Source organism: Salvia miltiorrhiza, chromosome 5, assembly GCF_028751815.1.
Source record: "Salvia miltiorrhiza cultivar Shanhuang (shh) chromosome 5, IMPLAD_Smil_shh, whole genome shotgun sequence".
In the NCBI taxonomy this organism is placed as follows: domain Eukaryota; kingdom Viridiplantae; phylum Streptophyta; class Magnoliopsida; order Lamiales; family Lamiaceae; genus Salvia; species Salvia miltiorrhiza.
This window is the reverse complement of record NC_080391.1, coordinates 22,538,303-22,544,386: the sequence shown is the minus strand read 5'-3', so window position 1 is coordinate 22,544,386 and position 6,084 is coordinate 22,538,303.

Genomic DNA, 6,084 nt, shown 5'->3' with positions numbered 1-6,084 from the left:
CCGATCACTCCAAGAAGCTACAACGGTAGGAAGTACACCTTGGTAGTTGTGGATGATTATTCACGATATACTTGGGTTATCTTTCTCTTCAAAAAGAAGGAGACACTGGAGGAACTGCCAAAGCTGCTGAGAAGACTGAGCGTTGAAAAGGAAGTCAACATCATCAGCATCAGATCAGATCGTGGGACTGAGTTCCTCAATACTGTCATTCGTGAGTATTGTGATGAATAAGGAATCAGTCATCAAACTTCTGCAGCAAGAACTCCACAGCAGAATGTAGTTGCAGAAAGAAGAAACCGGTCTCTAAAGAAAGCAGCCAGGACGATGCTAGCCGAGTCAAAACTTCCCTTGAAGTTTTGGGCCGAAGCAGTCAACAACGCATGCTACACGCAGAATCGCTCCTTCCTCACTCAGAGACATGGAAGAACTCCATACGAGTTATGGAAGAACAGAAAGCCATCGATTGCCTACTTTCATGCTTTCGGTTCTAAGTGTTTCATACACAACAATGATAAGAAGAGGTTGAACACCTTCGATAGCAAGGCTGATCCAGGAGTCTTCCTTGGATACTCTGGAACAGAACGTTCAAGCAAAGCCTATCGAGTGTTCAATACTCAAACTCTTTGTGTAGAAGAAACACCTCATGTGATCTTTGATGAGTCTACAGATGGTTTCAGGGAACAGGATGCTGAAAAGGGTGTTCAGATCGCTGAAGGTTCTAAAGCAGAAATCCATACTGTCGAGCCCTCTATTGTCTTGGTGTGGGGACCTGGCAAAGATGAAGATACTGAGATGCTTCAGTATCAGAAGATCAACCAACGGTCTGAAGTCCAGACTGGAGCCAATACAGATGGCATCAGTCAAGGGGGAACTCCAGTTGCTGAAGTTCAAGTTGAACGCGCAGAAGCCGCCCCAGCTCAACTCACCCCTGCTCCAGAAGTTGCTCAACATCCCAGAGCTATTCTAACCGAAGAAGCTCCACCATCCCCTGAAGAAATCAAGAAGTATCGAAGATGGTTTGAACTCCACTCTAAGGAGAACATCATTGGAGAACCATCAGATGGCGTCAAGACTCGGAGATCAATGTGCAACCTCGTCTTCGACATCAACCAGAACTGCATCAACGAAGATAAGAATTTCAGCTGTTTCTTATCAACTACAGAGCCCAAGGATATTGAAGAAGCTCTGAAGTCCACTGAATGGGTCATCGCAATGCTAGAGGAACTCAATGAATTCAACCGGAATTCAGTTTGAGAGCTTGTGGATCGACCAGACGATGCAAAGGTGATTGGCTTGAAATTGATTTTCAAGAGTAAGGAAGACGAAGAAGGAAACGTTGTGAGAAACAAAGCAAGGCTTGTGGCTAAAGGATACAGTCAAGAAGAAGGAATCGACTACGACGAGACATTTGCCCCAGTTGCCAGATTGGAAGCAGTCAGACTCTTCTTAGCCTTCGCAGCTCACAAAGGTTTCAAGGTACACCAAATGGATGTCAAGTGTGCATTTCTTAATGGAGTGCTCACAGATGAAGTCAATGTAGAACAACCTCCTGGATTTGAGGTTGCTGGACCAGAAAAGGTGTACAAGCTGAAGAAAGCGCTCTATGGGTTGAAGCAAGCACCAAGAGCGTGGTATGATACTCTCTCGGAGTATCTGGTTGAACAAGGCTTCAAAAAGGGATCTGTGGACAGAACTTTGTTCACTCTCAAAGAAGGAGAAGATCTCTTGCTTGTTCAAATTTATGTCGATGACATAATCTTCGGATCCAAATCCGAACGCATGTGCAATAAGTTTGCTGACATCATGACGAACAAATTCCAAATGTCCATGATGGGAGAAATGAATTTCTTTCTCGGATTGCAAGTCAAGCAGACCAAAGAAGGAATACTGATCAGCCAGTCCAAGTATGCCAAGGAGCTGATAGCTAAGTTCAGTATTCAGCACATGAAATCAGTCAAGATCCCAATGAACACAAACTGGAAAGTTGATCCAGGTTCAGAAGGAAGCTCTGTCTCTTCGAAGAAGTACAGAGAAATCATTGGATCTTTGCTGTATTTGACTGCGAGCAGACCAGATATCGCATTTGCAGTCGGGGTTTGTGCAAGATATCAATCAGATCCTAAGGAAGCTCATTTGGATGCAGCTAAGCGGATTCTGAGATATCTCAAGGGCACACCCAATTTAGGATTGTGGTACCCAGTAGACGACGACATTAAGCTCACCGGATTTTCAGACTCCGACTTCGGTGGATGCAAGCTTGATCGCAAATCAACCTCCGGAACATGTCAATTCCTAGGCAACAAGCTCATCTCTTGGTTTTCAAAGAAGCAGACTTCAGTCGCCACCTCTACAACTGAAGCTGAATATGTTGCTGCCGGAAGCTGCTGCTCACAAATCCTGTGGTTAGTCCATCAACTAAAGGACTATGGGATCGAGGAAAAGGAAGTTCCTATCTATTGCGACAGCTCCAGTGCTATTGCAATCTCCCAGAATCCAGTTCATCACACTAGAGTCAAACATATTGAGATTCGACATCACTTCATTCGTGATCATGTCGAAAAGAAGAATATCTCTGTGGAATGGATTCCCACTGCTATTCAGAGAGCGGATCTGCTGACCAAGGCTCTTCCAGAAGAGAGGTTCAATGATCTATGTGCAAAGATCGGCCTCATCAACCCTGAAGAGTGATGCTGTGTTTGAAGATTTTCTCAAACAGTCATGCTGACTGGTGGTCAACCAACTGCTGCTTCTACGATCGCCGACGTGGAAAGCAATGAAGTCCGAATGCTCATCTGAAGAAGAAGTCATCCTGATGATTCAACCAGGATCACGTGGTATCAACTGACTACTATGTTCAGTTGATCAGTAAGTATTTTAAATGCTTACCTTTTCAAAAATCAGTTATTTCAGTTTAGAGCTTTAAGTGTTTAGTTCAAAATCTTTTCTCTAACTGATCAGTTTCTTTCAAAAACTTTAACTGATTGTTGGAATTGTTGGAAAATGGAATATCCGAAAAGGACAAGATTTTTATAAAAGAGAAAATCTGTTTTGATTGAACTTGTCCTGATCTTTTTGCCAAAAATCCTTCCAACCTTTTGGCCTCTGCAATAAAATTTCTTGAAACGCTCATTGACATGACATATGTAATGATGCCTTTCATCTTCTTCATGGTTCACATCTTGTCTATTTATACACCATGCTGTCTTCACGATTCTTCTGCATCAACTAACAACTCTCCACAGCCTTCACTGTGAGAAAATGTTTCAATTTTTTTTTCCAAAGTTGCAGAGAAAAATTGTTCCGACTAAAGGAGAAATCTATGACTGCAAAGTCATGGAGTGGAAGAATGACGCTCATAGTCTTGGTCTACACCGGACCCTTCCACTGGATCTCAACGTCTCTCCGGCGTCAAAGTTTGCTCTACCCTCACTTGTATCCAGCGAAGCGAGTGTCTTCCATCCTCATGCCCGGTGCATCGGCTTGAAGTACCTGTCTGAAATAGGACAAACTTAATCGTCTTCACCGAAAAGCTTCTTGCTCTTTGTGGAGAACCGATGCGGAGCAACAACAATGAGCTGGAACTCATTGTCAACCGGCGCTATGTCAACAGGGAGACCCTCACAATCTCCTCTGTTTTGACAACCCCTCATCTCTCAAATCCTCTCCTCACTCTTCATTTTTCTTTTCTAAACCCTCCGCCTTCTCCGTATACCTCTGACCCTCAACATCTTTCTCTGGACCATTCTGCGATTCAGTTTCCACGCAGTGGTCTTAGCTTCATCCTTCAGTCAAAATCCCGCCTTTTTGATGTTGCCAAAAAGGGGGAAATTCTTAAGAGACTTATTCTCAAAAGACTGAAGACGATCAAGCAAAATGATCATCCTTCATCCGATGATCATGAGGAAGATACGCCAAGAGGAAGAGACCTCAATTCAACGGAACACAAGTGAGAGTGGAACAAGCTTAGGAACATGAAGACACGAAGACAGAAGATGAAGATCAAGAATTTCAAGGCGCAGCCAAGCAGACTGCTGGAGTCCATGGTTTATCCATGATGTTTTCTTGTTTTTCTTGTTACTCCAATGTAAGTCTTGCTCTGTACCTCGACTGATGGCTTATCAGTCTTTTTAATGAAATGAACTTCTTATTGATCTCACCCTGAAGACAATGACTCTTTGTCCAGACTCTGATTTATGGTTTTTCTGTCTTCTTTAAGTTCTGTGTTTAGAACTGTTTTCGTTCTTGCTCTAAGTACAAGTTGTTTAGGTTCTATTGTTAAGGGGGAACTGTTTTCACTCCTTGTCTAGAACTTGTACTGAGAGCTCAGTCTTTTTATTGTCTAGAACTGCTGTGTGGTTTTGGCATCATCAAAAAGGGGGAAATTGTTGGGAACCTTGTGGAATATCCTAACCCTTGTTTTGATGATACCAAAATTCATAGGACTTAAATGTAATAGACTAGAATCGTTTTGAACTCAAGTGTTAGAGTTCGTTTCTAGTTTAGTTGCGGTGTCGAAGACTGAAGACTGAAGACTGAAGACTGGAGTTACCCACTGAAGTGTCAGTTGAAGAATCAGTTGAAGACTGATTATTTAATGCGCGCCATAGACTGATACTAAAGTCAAGTATCAGTTGAACATTCCTCCTAGGACTGATCTTCCAACGTTCAGAGGAAGCCACGTACGCTCAAAGTACAGCCGCATTAAATGCAGAGATATCTCAATATCTTATCTCTGCAGAGGTCATTCCTATCTGGTGGCTACTTTTCAGAGATGTCACATCTCCTGTCCTTCAAAGAGAGCCGTTTCCACACAGACAAGGAACCTCGAAGATTGAAGCCTCAGCCCAAATTCGAATTGCTCTCCAACGGAAGAAATCTTGAGGACGATTTACGCCAACGGATCTATTCAAGAGTTCTCCTACAAATAGCGCTCGAGGATCACTTCAATCTTCACCGATTCAACGACATAAGCTGAAGCTCTGCCGAAATAGCTACTCAGCCTAAAGCTTAACCGCTCAAAGCTTGAATCGAAGAAGAGAATTCCAAAGCCAAAATCAGTCACTGCTGATTACATGCATTCTCTTAGACCCTAGGCATATATCTGTGTACCCAGAAGCCAAAGGTCAAACTTGCTTCAAAGAACTTGTTCTTTGCAAGTAAAGTTGGCACTCGTTTAAACCTCTCCCCCATAAGAGTGTTTGAGTGACTCGGAGTTCAGGAAGGTACTCTGAACTCTGAAAGGGAAGTCTGAGCACGAGGTGTGCTTAGCAGGGAAATCCTACGCGAGTTGTGTAGGTGCTGAAATCCTACGCGAGGTGTGTAGGTGGAGAAACCCTACGCGAGGTGTGTAGGTGCTGAAGAGAGTTTATCTTCAGTTTACGGTTTGCAGTGCACCAGGCAAGCACTTGCGGAGTGGATTGTTGGTCTGATCAACCAGCCGTGGATGTAGGAAAGAGTTTTTCCGAACCACGTAAAAGTCTCTGTGTTATTTACAGCTTTCAGTTTTACATTCATAACTGTGCTATTTCAATTGATAAAACTGAACACTGACTAACAGCAAAGAGAAACCCTAATCCAACTATCTGCTCCACTGAGGCTATTCGAAACTAAGTTTAATTTCCGCTGCGTATGATATCAATCTGACTCACTATCATGTGATAGTAAGGAAGAGAGATATCATCTTCATCTTTGCAAACACGACTGAAGCCCTTACGTGGATCAGTTAAGTTCTAGTGACTTAACTGATAACTCTTTACTGAAGAGCTTTCAGTATCAGTCGTCAACCATGTTGGTCAAAACTAATTTCGGTTAAACAGGTGTCTGGTTTGCATGCAAAGTTTCTTTTCTATCTCTGACTGAGATCCCTCTGATTAAGGTCGGTAGATAGTCAAAAATAGCCTATAGGTGTATTCCCCCCCCCCATACACCTCTTCGAGACCCCCCGGACCTAACAGTTAGTTGTGAATTTGAGTTTTAAAGTTTGAATTAACAATTAAAAATATTGCTAGTAGTAAATTCAAGGTTTAAAACTCAAATTCACAACTAACATTATTTCTAGTTGTGAATTCAAGTTTTAAAGCTCAA